At 39.4% G+C, this 14,334-nt stretch overlaps 1 protein-coding gene across 9 annotated transcripts in view; it reads left to right on the forward strand.

The window, feature by feature from the left end:
• The window catches only part of SGMS1 (sphingomyelin synthase 1), a 255,191-nt gene that overhangs the window by 63,637 nt on the left and 177,220 nt on the right, over positions 1 to 14,334 (forward strand). For 6 of the 9 annotated variants that reach the window (XM_081075240.1, XM_081075236.1, XM_081075237.1 and 3 more), the window contains exon 3: positions 5,469 to 5,675. The gene's annotated coding sequence lies outside the window, so the exon portion shown is untranslated. Of the gene's footprint in view, positions 1 to 5,468; positions 5,728 to 14,334 lie in introns of all 9 variants that reach the window. The other 3 variants (XM_081075239.1, XM_081075242.1, XM_081075244.1) reach the window with 1 other exon arrangement.

The following is a 14,334-nucleotide window of genomic DNA, read 5'->3' on the forward strand; positions in this document are numbered from 1 at the left end:
TATTAACTTTCCTAAAAATATCTCCATTTTAGTAGAAGGCTTAAGGAATCAGAGCTCTGAGTCTTAAGCACCTTGTGACCAATAGTGCCCAATATTTATGACCAGGTACATTGTATGGTAGCTCCTCAATCACCCATGTAGGCTGTTTATGCTGTAGGATGTGGTAGCAAGTGGCACTTAGGTTGTCCATGGAGAACAGTGGTAGAAGGGGAGAGACGAAGATATGGCAGACATGCCGGGAGGACGTTTGCACATTATACCAAGACTGTTTGTCTCCTTGGCTGATGTCCTTGTGCCATTCCGATATTGGGACCTATCAGAAAACTTTCATCTGTTGCTCTAAGCATAAACAAACATTAAGATAAAAACTAGCAAATGGAGCATCAGTAGCTTAATAATTAAGAAAAGAGGCCTTTGTTGGCACTTTTACCTAATTAATATAGAAGAATAGCTTTTGGCCTTTTACTGAGAGGCATGAATTTAACACGTGACATTAAGCACAGCTATTAGTTGTCATAATTAAACAAGTCAGATACCCCAAAGCTATGATTCAGAGAGGAAATCATGGACTTTTCCACCTGCCTTACTCTGTCGAGGTCATGTTAAATGTCCTAATCTAGAAATTGGGTATAGTTTATCAAACTGAGAATAAGAAAACATGAGATTTAGCTTGGGGTGAAAGTGGATTTTTTCCCCCCTCTAAGTAGCAATAATACTATAATTTAATAATAAATAGTTTTTATTTACTGAGTGCTATTGTATGTCAGGAACTGTACTAAGCTTTTTGCATATGATTTCATCTAATCGACAAAGCAGCTCTATGAATATAGCCACATTTTACAGGTGAGGTTAACTGAGTCACAAAGAGGATAAACACCTTGACCAAAATCATATCATTAACTAGTAAATGTTAGAGCTGGTATATGAACCCAAGTGTTTTAGCCCAGGTTCAGAGACTTATACTGTGCCCTATAAGTGGCTGATGAAACCTCACTAGCCAAGGCTAATTATGACCTAATTTGTGGACAAGGCTAATTTGACTTTATTTAAGAATATTTAATGTCGGCAAAGAGCACTGCACTGTGATTGGCACTGTGGCTGTATTAGTTTCCTATGGGTGCTATATAACAAATTATTACAAACTTGGTGACTTAAACAGCATAAACTTATTTTCTGTCAGTTCTGGCGGACAGAAATCCAAAGTCAGTTTCACTTGGCTGAAATCAAGGTGTTGGCAGGGCTGTGCTCCCTCTGGAGGTTCTGGGAGAGAAGCTCTTCCTGGCCTCTTCCGGTTTATGGCGGATGCCCACATTCCTTGGTTTACGGCTGCGTTACTCCAGTCTCTGCCTCCTGGTCACACTGCCTTCTCTACTGTCTGGTGTCAGATCGCCCGCTGCCTACCTCTTATAAGGATACCTTTGATTGTATTGAGGACCCATCCTGATAATTTCCCCATCTCAAGATCCTTAATCACATATGCAAAGTCCTTTTCTTTTCCATGTAAGGTAACATTTACAGATTCTAGAGATTAGGACATGGATATCTGCTGGGAGACCATTATTCAGCCTGCTTCAGTGACAACTAGAAAGAACTAGAAGTTTCAGTCTTCCTTGTAGGCATATGCTTAATTTCAACAATTCCTTAACTGTTCAGCAGGACACAGATGCTAAAAATGTGAAAAAACTTCCATGGCCAAACAGATTTGAGGATTATTGTATAATATGTTCCTCTTTAAGGGATTGACAATGTACAAAGAAGGCTTTGAAAATTCCTGTGACAAAGAAAGCTGCATAACTTAGTTGAACCCAGAATTCCTCAGACTTAGTTGATTATAAAACACTTCATTTTAAAAGCTCTACCTATTAACACATCATGAAGAACTTAGAACATGTCTTAGGATGTACTAGTTCAGTTACTTATCACCTACTAGTCTTTTGAAGGCGTCAGGTATGTCTTAACTAACTTCACGTTACTTAATACCTTAAACATGCTTGCAATTCATTGGAGAGAACAAATCCAAGACAAATATACAAAATTAAATAATGTATGATGATATTTAATATTTTAGCTGATGTTCTGCCAGATGAGTTATCGGGGTCCAGATATACTATGATTTGTGATAAAGGAGAAGTTATTCCGATGTGAAATGATCTGAAGACACTTCACAGAGGAGATGCCTCACCTCCTCTAAGTGAAGGGGAAGCAGGGAGCATACCCATGTGGGAGCAAATGACTTAGCCAAAGGAGGCAGGGCTCCTCCGGATAGAGGGTGCAGGGCTACTGTGGATCATGCCTTGAATGTCAGTTGAAGGAGTTTAGACTTGATTCTCTAGGTCAGCAGCTGGTACACTATGGCTTGTGGGCCAAATCCAGTCCTCTGCTTGTTTTTATAAATAAAGTTTTATTAGAACACAGCTGCAGCCATTTACATATTAATACACGGCAGTTTTAGCACTAGAATGGCAGAGTAGATTAGGCTTGCAGGGCTTAAAATATATACTGATTGGGCCTATACAGAAAAAAATCTGCCAGCGCTGATCTAGATAAGGGAGCTGTTGAAGGGTTTGATCAGACGTGTATGTTAGAAAGCTTACTCTGGCAACTGTGTGGAGGACTGATTGGAGAATACAAAGACGAGGGAGAGCAGTGGACGAGGGTATGGGAGAGGAGGGAACAGAAAGAGGTATTTTGGACTACAGTCTGGGTGTGGGGTATGGGAAATAGGAGAGCCAAGGATAATTTTTTAAACTAAACTCAATTTTAGAATAGTTTTAGATTGAGGGAAAAGTTACAAAGGTAGTACAGAGACTTTCTATATTCCCAGTTTCCCCTACTGTTACGTAAACATCTTATATTAGTATAGTACATTTGTCATAATTAATGATCCAATATCGATACATTGTTACAGTACCTAAAGCCGTATTTTATTCAGATTTCCTTAGTTTTTCCCAAATACCCTTTTCTGCTTCAGGATCCCATCCAGGATGTCGTATTTACATCTCGTTGTCATGTCTCCTTAGACTCCTGGACTATTAGACTCAGATATTACTTGCTTTTGATGACCTTGATAGTTTTGAGGAATACTATTCAGGTATTTTGTAGAATTTCCCTCAATTGGGATTTATCTGATGTTTTTTTCATGATTAGATTGAAGTTACTGGTTTTTATGAGGAAGACCTCAGAAATGAAGCCCCATTTTAATCATATCTACAGTACATAGTGTTAACATGACTTATCACTTTTGATACTGACCTTGTCATCTTGCGAGATTGTGTTTGTCAAGTTTCTCCACTGTAAAGTTTCTTTTTTTCCCTTTCCATTCTCTACTCTCTGGAAGTAAGTCACTGTACAGCCTACATGTAAGGAGTAGGGAGTTACGCTCTACCGTCTTGAGTGTGGAATATCTACATAAATTATTTTGCATTCTTCTGCATATATTTGTATATTCTCATTCATTAATTCATTCATTCATTCAATCAGTTATATCAGCATGGATGGATTCATGGCTATTTAATTTATGCTTTGGGTTATTATCTAATACACATTATTTATTTAGTTGCTCAAATTGTTCCAGCTTTGGCCATTGGGAACTCTTTCTGTTGGCTCCTGTGCCCTGTGGCATGCTCCCATTGTCGTATGTGTGTGTACGTGTGTGCACACACATGTGCATTTTAGTACTCTTTCTGGCCCTACAGGATATGTCAAGCTCATCTTATGTATTTCCTGCTTCAGCTATGGAACCAGCCAGTTCTCCAAGGAGCCGTGGCCAAAGATACTTTGGAAATTTCTGGCTTAGACAGGACTGCCTCCATCGCTTCCTCACAAACTCCTTCTACTTGGATGACGAAGGGAAAATGGGCAGGGTCCTGGGAAATGGGGGTCTATTTAGGGGTTAGGCAAAGGTGAATGTTGTCCAAAGAGCCTGAGGAGGACGGGTGAGATAAGCAGGTGGCCAACCAGAGTGGTGCGGTATTCCGACCTCCCAGGTTTATGAGCATTTCAGGTGTGAGAGTGGTCAGTGTGCCTTTGTACGTCAGAGAGAACAATGTTTAGGGTTAGGTAGTATATGAATCTGGCTGGAGTTTAGGCCTGGGAAGGAAGGGCAGTAGGAAATAGGTTGGGGCCAGATGTGTTGGCCTTGAAAACCAGGCTAGGTCTTTCTGACTGGCAGCAGGGATATATAAAAGCTGATAAAAGCAGTGCTTTCAGTTAATTAGTTTGTCAGCCACACACAGATTAGATAGAGGGATCAGAACTTGTAGTTGCTTCACTGGTGCCTAGAGGAATAGTGAAGAAAGGCGGGACCCTTAAGGGACCATTGTCAGCTCACCTAAGACTTCTGTATATACTAGGTTTTTTCATAATCAGGGAAAAAAATAGAGAAACATTAGGGATTAAGCAATCTGTTCGCTTATAAACAATAAACTTAAACAATAAAAAAAAGAGGTGTTAAAATATCTCTGCCGCCTTGTAATTACTAATGTGTGTAGGGTTTCCTTTTCTTGGAGAAAAGTCAAAGGTGAACTTGAGCTCCACCCAGCTGGAATGTCACACAATCCAAGTTAATGGAATATGAATTTTTAATTTAGTTTTCATAGGCTTTTCCCAGTCAATTCAAATTTATTTCCTGTTGAACTTTCTGCTTTATCCTCTTTTGATAGTAGTTTTATTTTAAAAGTTGTGGTGCTTCTGAGGTAATTGATGGCAGAGACACTCACTGAGCCAAAGTTGTGTGATGAAAATAATCCTGGGAATGCTTCCTTGTTTTTCATTGGTTGCTGGTATTTGAACTTGTCATTTCTTTTGCATACGACGAGGAGATAAATTCTATGCTTTAATCTTACATGTTTTATGAAAAGGGAAGCATATTCACAAAATCAGTGGTATGACCTTCACTTTTTAAAAATCACCCTTTTACTCCTGAAATATTTTTGGACACAAATCACTGGTTCTGAAGTAGAGTCCAGTTTCATTATTTAATCCAGCCAGCCTCAAATGTTGTGATTTGTGTGTTTGGTTCAATAGAAACAGTGAATAGCCCTCTTATGCCTTGTTTCCGTATCAGTCTTGTTTAAGTGAAATTGAATTAATTTATTAAACCAGAGTGTCCTCATCTGTGAGTCCACTGGCACTTTCCTATCAAGGAGTCTCTGATAGGCTCATTTCTGAGCAGCGATTCCCACTTTGGGATGGAAACAATATTTCATTAAAGAAATTCCAAGGGTTTTGTTTTGTTTTGTTTTGTTTTGTTTTAATCTGTAAAGTGAGGACAAAAATACCTATCTCACGAGGTTCTTAGTTGGTATAAGGGGTGAAAATTAAGTGCTGTATCTTCTAAGCAGTGTCTCTTGTTAGAATCAGCTTATAAAAACTGCATCTCTATGGATTTTACTACAGTGACTGTGCCTTATATGTTTGCTACTGATTGCAATTTTTTTTCTTTTTTTTCTTTTTTTTTTCTTTTTTAGCAAGAAAACCTTTTCTGAAGCAGAACCAAGGAAAGGAAATCATTTGGGCTCCTCCCACACCATCCAACCAACAGAATCACCGACCAGGGGCCAACACCAACACCTCTTTCTGAATTCCCTGCCTGTAGAAACTTGGAAGGAGAAGACATTTTCACAAGCAGTGTTGAGGATGGTCACTTCGTGCTCCTCTCACACGAGGAATTTCAGGTGTGCCAGGGGCAGTGAGTCCCTTTAATATCACAGCGCTTCTCCTGTTGAGGTAGGCTAGTGATGTTCTACACGTGCTTCAGTGGAAGACCTGCCTTGCCACCCTCAAAGCTAGTCCCATTCCCTTTTCTTGATTTTATTGGTATTGCACAAGTGCTGCCATTTCCTCCTTAGAGCCGCCACAGCCACCAGGGCTGAGTTTATTTTGCTTTTCTTTTTCCTCTTTTAGACAGAAACTATGACTCGTTTAACCAAATTATTTTCCACCTACAAATCAAAGTTGAGGGTAATGTCAGTAGACTGAACTTATCAATGAAATAAATGGCACACATTTCACGTTTCTTTTGGGGGCAAGCGCATCCCGATGATCCCTGGGGTTCGTGACGTTTAGACTGAGCTTGTAGAACAAGAGGCTGTGGGCTGCAAGCACTCTTAGCATCAGCCTGGACTCTGTGTAACTTCCTGTTTTGCCATGTTCATTTCACATCTTCAAAATCTTTCACCTTCTAAAACTGCAAGGTAGCATTTTAGTTGATTGTTAGGTAAAGGATCTATTTCAGTTTTATTTCTCTTGAGCTTTGCAGTTAGACCTGATAGATACATTCATTGTTTGTCTTAGATTTTCAGCAAAAGCTTTTGATTCAAATTTTCTGTTAAGGAAAATACTGAATGGGAGCAAAAAGTAAACTGTTAGTTGCAATTGAAAATCTATCTTATAGGTAGAAACCCATGCAAATGAAGTGCAGAAGGCCCGTAAGCCTGCTTTCCTTCCCTGACGTGAGGTTGTGTCACGGTTAATAGACATTCAGATATGTATAGGTGTAGGATTCCTTTATTTAGAGCTCTGGCTTCCTGTGTTGGCGATGGGTTTGCGCTCTGGTTCATCTCCTCTGTGCCTCCCTGTGTGACAGGGGCACTTACTTCACTTGGCTGTGCTTCAGTTTCCTTGCCTGTGAAATGGAGACAAGAAAAGTATCTCAGAGTTATTGCACGGATTAGTGGGTTAACTCAAAAAGCACTTTAGACACCCCTGGCATTCAATAGCTGTTGCCTGAAATTGTTGTCATATTCCTACAGGTTGTATCAGCACGTGTAAGTATAGCAGACATTTGAGAAATAAATGTATCAGAACCTCCATATCCGACAGAGTATTTTCTTCCTCAGAATGGTCTCTTACGGCAAATAAGTACTGATTTTGGTAGAGCGGCCCATACAGGCTGTTTCGGGAATGCCTCCCCTGGGATTGCCTTTGAAGGCTGTGTAACTACATTCTTTAAATGGCTCCTGCCGTGGTCAATTTTCTGTCACTTGAGTGAATGAGGGTTTGAATTTTTTCTGTTTTTGTTTTGTTTTGTTTAAAGCTAAAAGACGTTTGGAATTAAGTCAAGTGAAAAAATGTTTTGGATTAAAAACTGCCTGTAAAGTTCACTCACAAGTATGGTCATCGGGCCAAACTAAGCCACGTTTTTGGTTTCAACATGCGGACTCTTTTGGGTTTTTGGCTTTTGGGAGTCAATAATTACTATCTACCGTGTTTCCCCGAAAATAAGACCTAGTTGGACAAAAATTAATATAAGACCTGGTATTATATTATATTATATTATATTATATTATACCCGGTTGTATAGTAAAATAAGACCTGGTATTATATTTATTATATTATATTATGTTATGTTATGTTATGTTATGTTATGTTATGTTATGTTATATTATATTATATTATATTATACCCGATCTTATAGTAAAATAAGACTGGGTCTTATATTAATTTTTGCTCCAAAAGATGCATTAGAGCTGATGGTCTGGCTAGGTCTTACTTTTGGGGAAAGAACGTACTTCTGCTGAAGTGACTTGACTACTTCATGGTTAGTTGTTTTGTCCTTAAAACCCCATTATCCAACCTTCCTCCTCTATAAGTAGAACATCAGCAACGCTTAGTTTCAGGGGTTCACCTGAATGCAGGTCACCAGCCATACAGAAACTCCTTTCCCCACTAGAGTCAGTGGGGTTGTTTTCTGTTGTACTTGCAGATTTGTTTTTCACCACAAACCCTTTTGTTCTAATACTTAATACTTTTTTTACAACTAGATATACGTACATTTATTCACCTTGGCTTTTTAAAAAAACTTGAGTGAGGGCCAGCCCCAGGCCTGAAATGCACTGCCTCACGTCCCTGCTGTCCTCTTTCCCTCCCATGGTTCCAGAGAGGTGAAAATCAGCCTCAGACTTTAGCGTCACTTGTAAGTCAAATTGCCAGCCTTGCTACAGTCAGTTTTTCCAGCTGAGCATACTGTAACGGAAAATCTAAGTTTGTCTTAAAATATCCACTGCTCTGCAGAGAGTCAACCTTTTTCTCCAAGATAGTTTGGGTGCTCATGATACTCACCAGTGCTGTCTGGATTGTGGCAGACCAGACGTGGTTGCCTAATGTCACTTGTTAAAATTGGCCTGATAGTGGTCATATAGGACTGTATGTGTCAGGGAAGTGGTTCCAAGTCTAGCAATGATGGCTTCCTTTGGTCTGAAAAGCAGGTAAGTTTCATGTTTAAAAACAATAAAAGCTGGGATATTTGAAAAAATTTTCCTTTTGCAATTGTCATTACGTTTCAATAACCAAAAAAAAAACTGCATGAATGGTTGCTAAAAAATAAAAACCAACTAACAAAGAAAAATTGGGACTTTCTGAATAATATATATCATTGTTATATGTGTATCATTTATAGATAATTTATATTTTATATATACTATGTAACATATATATATTATGCATAATATATATATTATGCATAATATATATATATGATATATGGTTTTCTATATTTTCTATATTTACATATATAGCTTTTCTATTTTTTCACAAACTTTTCTTTATGGCACTTTGTTTTTACTTTGACTCATGTTATTCATAAATTCTCACTCCTTTGACCTCTTTTTTTTTAATGAACAAGCATGCATGTGCATATTTTTTGCTCTAAACCCAGATTGGTGGTGTCAGAGAAATTCTATTTTTCTTCTTTAGTTCAATCTTTTTGGTATCTCATAATCTGTTCTTAAACAGATGTCTAAGAATTCAATGAATGGCATCACTTCAAAACAGTGATTTGTAAGTAAATACATATGTGCGTCAGATCTTTTTGAATTTTTAAAAATAATATTAAGGAGAATAATAAATGTACTTCCGGCCATTTTGAGACACACAGAACCTGGAAATTTTGTTTACATACTTTTCTTGTATGTCGCACAAGTCTTTGAAGAATAAAAAGTGGAAGTTATAGGGTGGGTCTCAATCTGGTGTTAGTAGCGGTGGCCTTGGGAAGATTTTAAGAACAAAAAATAAATTAACAGTTTTCGCCACAGTGATTTTAGGCACAGGTGTGAGACACACAGACTCTAACATCTGTGGATGCCAGCATCTTGAGCTTTTCCTATTAAAACCTGTTGGCAGGATAAAAGCAGAAACTCTTCTTGAAGTGAAATAGCTGTCAGTTTTAGTGCCTTGTCCTAAGATAGGTGTTTTATCAGAAAAGAAAACATCAGCTCCAGGAATCAGTCTCCTTTTTAGGTGGATGAGTCCTAGAGTTTGGCTCTAGTCATGAATTTGGAGGCTCCACCGTGGTTCTCTTGTTGAATTTGAAACAAGCCTTTCCCCTCCTCCCCCAAATCTCCAGAGTAGGTGGCTCAGCCAGAGGCCAGCATCTTTATGTTACAGTTTCAATGATCGTTGCCCCACCTCCTGGTCTTATCGCAAGTAGGGCAATTTACAATAGCCCTGGGCACTTAAAGTATGACAGATGACTTAGCAAGCCAGTCTAGGTATTCCCCATTCACACAGCATAGGACATTCAGAGAGGGGCTTGAGATCATTATATAAGTCTCTGAATGGTAAAATTAAAGTAAGATATTAAATCTCTAAAGAAAGATGAAATTATGTTGGTGTGCCATATTTAACAAGGCAGGAAAGTGCAAAAGCTTTACAAAATTTTCAATAGCAGGAGTTGTCTTGTTACTTGAATTAAGTTGTTATGAGAGGTAAAAAAAATGTAGTAAGTGCTGTAACTTAGAAAATCAGAGACTTACATGATAATGTGTCTGCTGGATTAAGTCTTTATAAGTGTAGTAATATAACTATTATAAAATTTAACTAGATTGGAAAGCAGAAGATATAGGAATAGTGTTTTTGGTCTTATATTCTGTGCTTGCAGTCTCCAGATTTTTCAAATCTTAAACGTTTCTTACGGTGTCGAACCCTAGTTGGTCCAGCTATGAATATACCTGGTAGTTTCCACTTGGGTTTATCCTAAGCACTTTAATCAGAGCTGCATCTTGGTCTTCTCCCTTTCTGTCATCCCCTAAATGCTTTCCCAACTCACTGTCGATTCTGCCTCCAGAAAGGATCTCAAATCCACCCGCTTCTCCCTACCTCCCACTCCTGGTCTGGTCACTTGGGTGACTGCAGTCATTCTCTTTTCACTGTGACTCTTCCATTTTCTTTATGAAATGCAAATCTTGGAATTCATACCCGCTCCCATAAAAAACCAAACAAATGTACATCACCCCGTTTTTCCATAACTTCCCACAATCTTCAGTTGAAATCTCCAAGTCCCACGTGACCTGACTGTTGCCTGCCCAGCCCTCCCCATTCCTGTCTCCCTCTCTGCGATCCAGCCATGGTGACTTGGTTTCTGTTTCTCAGAAACAGGAAGCATTCACTTCCACTTTCCTCCTTCCTTTTTAACGTTTTGTTACTTTTTATTCTTTTTTCAGTTCTCCCCTTCAATACCATTTTGTCAGGTTAGAGACCACCTTATTGCATCATGTCCATCCTTTTGGTAGTACTTAACGCTTGGTTGATATCTCCCTCGTACCTTGTATAGTGTCTGGCATGTAGGAGATACTTGATTGTATTTGTTGAGTGAAGGGAGGCAAGTAGTGGTATTTAGAAATATTTTCAGTGCTTCTAAATACTTTGAGAGGTGGCATGTCTGGTCTTGTGTGCTGAGATACCACCATTCCTCTTGCCCTGTGCTTGTATCAGACGTTGCTAATCTATCACCACTGCCTCCCACCAGGCTAGCTTTCTTAGTGTTGCACTCTAGGCAGCTGTTTCTGAACTACTGGTCTATCTGAAATGGCAAGTAATCTCTTGCCGCAGATCTTTCTAATCTCGCCGCAGGTCTTTAGACATGTTGTGGAAACTCTTTATGCCTTAGTTTGCACACCAGGCTGATGCAAGTGATCAGATGGGAAGGTAAGATATTCTTTTATGAGGATAAAGTAATAAATGTTGAAAAAAATTAGCAAAGCGTATCCAAATACAAGGTTGTATAGTTACTTTGAATGTGCTTTGATTTAACAAATACTCATCCTGTGATCAGCCACTCTTATGTGGAGACAAAAATATAAAGTCTTTGTAGACATAAATAGGAGTTTTAATTGCAGGCTTACCATATCTATATCAGCCTTACAACAAGGGCTCTATTTTTCTTTCAGAATTAAGTTGGATTTCTTGTTTCTATATTTACAGATGTTTAATTTTTATTTTGCTAGGGAAGAATTCATTTCAAGATTAGAATAGAAAATGTGAAGAAGGTGCTAGTTTTTTGTGTAGTTTACTGTCCTTCTGTGGCAGGTTTTCACAAGTGTGTCCATGGATCACCTGTATCGGACACCTGGGGGTGGCTAAATTGTAGGTTCCTGACCCCACAACTTACTGAAATCAGACTTTTTGAGGCCTAGAAACTTTCGTTTTAAATAAGCTCCAGAAGTTTGAGAACCACGCCCATATAATACCTAGTGTATCGTGCGTCATTAGTAAGTTCTGAACAGGATCCATACAAGATGGATCATTCACTGACTTTTTCGGTCTCACCATCATGATGCCATCAGAAAACATACCACTGCCGCCTCTGTACAGTAAAAGGCAAAGATAGTGGCTGTGGCTGAGGCTGAAAACAGTCAGTGACTGACTTATTCAGCCGGTGCACAGAAGATCAACAAGGGGCATTGTTTCCAGAGGCTTAAACACACTGGTCTTCTGGGAACAATGGCCCTTTGACCATGGCTCACATGGGCGGAAGGAACCAGACAAGGTTCTGGTCTCCTCGGTGCCGAGGAAGGGTCAGTCCTGCAGTGAGGGGACCGGTCCTTCTGGTTTAGTTCTCTGGAGCAGCCCAGCAGGGCCAGACCCACAGTGCCCTTCACCTTCACCTTCACCTTCACCTTCACCTTCACCTTCACCTTCACCTTCACCTTCACCAAGACGCTCACTGTTTTCCTGTCCTCCTTGGATACCTAGGATGCAAGGAGAAAACTTTCCCTGAACAGGAAGACAGAAACAATAACAGTATTTTTAAAAGGTGGCATTGCCAAATGTGTCGATGGTGCTTTACTGTAGTAGGTCATGTCATCAGCTTAAAGCAGGGGAAATCCAGGATGTCTATGGAAAAACATTTCACAGCAATTGTTAACCCTGGACTGGACTCTTCTTGAAAGAGGTGAGAGTTCTCCATCTCTTGTTCTGTGCTGTTAGCCTCCCTCGGTCTCTTTTGATCCTTTATGGTACTTACAGCTTGTACCGCACAATTCCATATCCAGATTGATATTGTTTTCTGTCATTTCCTGACTGTTAATTCCATCTCACCAAGTAACAGAAACACAGGTTCTCAATGTGGGGTAGTGTTACACCTCCCACCCCTCACTCCTGCCCTCTTGTTTAGAAACCTGTGGGGGCATTTGTGGTTGTAATGATGGTGGTGAGGGGTGTGTATATTATCATTTAACATCCTGAGGGTATGGGATACTAAATGTCCCTCAGTCTTTGGGACAGTCCCACCCAGTGAAGAATTGTCCTGTCCACAATGCTAATGGCATGCCCCTGGGAAACACTGGAGCTCTTTGGGTTTGTCTGCATCTTGTCTAGTGTTTCCCTGAGAGTAGTCCAGGCATTTAATTAATAGTCCAGGTTTTAAATCTGTGTGGCTTAATAGATGCAGTATGAGCTTCATTATGTGCCGGGAAAATCCACAAGTGGTCGAAGCCATCTTCTTGGATGGCAGTTAATGCTCTGACAGTGGAACTATTGCTCTTCTTGGATTTGGCTTTGCAGCTTCACCCTTCCTGATGGTACGATGTAGACGAGACTTATGAGCAAGGAAATAATCCTGAGCTGCTGCTGCTGTTCCACTCAGGAAGTACTCTGATTTTAACAAACACTGCTGCATGTATTTCCCACTGACACCTTGGCCCCTCAAAGATAAACAGGGAGATGCTAAGTAAATAAACTGCTATACTATGAGAGGGAGTGGGGGCGGAGAACCCAATGTTTTATCATTGACACCATCCCAGGTGAGTCTTCTCATAAGAATAGTGCCCCACTGGATGTATTCTGAGAAATGCTGCTGTGTCAACGTGCCTAGCAGTAGGAGGGTTTGAAATATGGAGGCACTTGTTCCGAGCTCCCAAACCTTACTTTGCCTGTGGTTTAGAAAGTTACTGTGGGGAGAAAAGAAGGTTTGAAGTAAGTATTAGCTGAGTCAGTACAGGGCCCTGGAATATGTGGTGATTCATATCAGTTATTCAGTTAGAAATATCACAGAAATGACAGATGGATAAAAAATTAGGAACACAGAAGGGCGAACAGACAGAATGACTTTCGATTTTATTTTAAAGGACTCAGAGGTTATGCTAAGCCAGATAGCTTGTTGAATTAAGGATTAAGGATGTCCAGTAGACTACAAAATTTGCCTATCTTGAAAACCAGGTAATAATTGAACTCACAGTAAAGGCAACAGGAACAGACTGGGAAAATTCAGCCACAAGAGGGGGAGAGAAATGCAAACCGAAATGATTCATAGGGCTCTTTTCCCTACAAGGTCTCCTGTGACTCAGCAAACAATGTGTTGTCGATCCTTTGACGCAGTGAGCCTACTTCTGGAAGTAACTTCTAACTAAATGATAAGAGCTGTGTTCAGATATTTAGCTCTGAGAATGCTTAGTGAGCACTGTTTGAAACTAAACATTGGAAGCAACCCATGCGGCCCCCCCATAAGGTGATGGATGGGTACATTATAATTCATCAATAAAATGGAGTATTGTGTAACCATGACAAAGATGTTGAAGAAAAATATTGATGTGGGACGACACATAGGCGAAGATAGAATATATAAAGTTAACATTTCAATGAAGAAACTATGGAGCATGGGGGAAAGTCTGGAAAGGCATTAATCAAAATGTTCCCTTGGATTACCTTTAAGTCGTAGGATTCAAAGTACCTGGAATTCTTTCTTAGGGCTTTAGCACTTAAAATGTTTAATGTAACATATAATTATTTTTTTAATTAAAACAAAAGTTTAATACAGTAAATAAAAACGTGATCTAATGTATTGCAAAGTGTTTTGTCAACCTTTTGTCCAAATATTTCAATATTTAATCATTTTTAAACCCAAATGTTCCTGGTAGTTTGAAGAAACTATTAGTCCCTCACACCATATTTTGAATTGGTTGATCATTTGCACAGAGGAAATAGGGTTCTGATTGCAAGGAATGAGTGTGAGCAGGGGGAAAACTTGAGTCAATTAAAGGGTGGAAAGAAAGAAGGGATATCAACATAGTTAAGCGATGTATTAAACACTAAGTCTAATATATTACCACTAAGAACATA

The sequence above is a fragment of the Rhinolophus hipposideros genome (assembly GCF_964194185.1).
Source record: "Rhinolophus hipposideros genome assembly, chromosome: 15".
NCBI lineage: Eukaryota > Metazoa > Chordata > Mammalia > Chiroptera > Rhinolophidae > Rhinolophus > Rhinolophus hipposideros.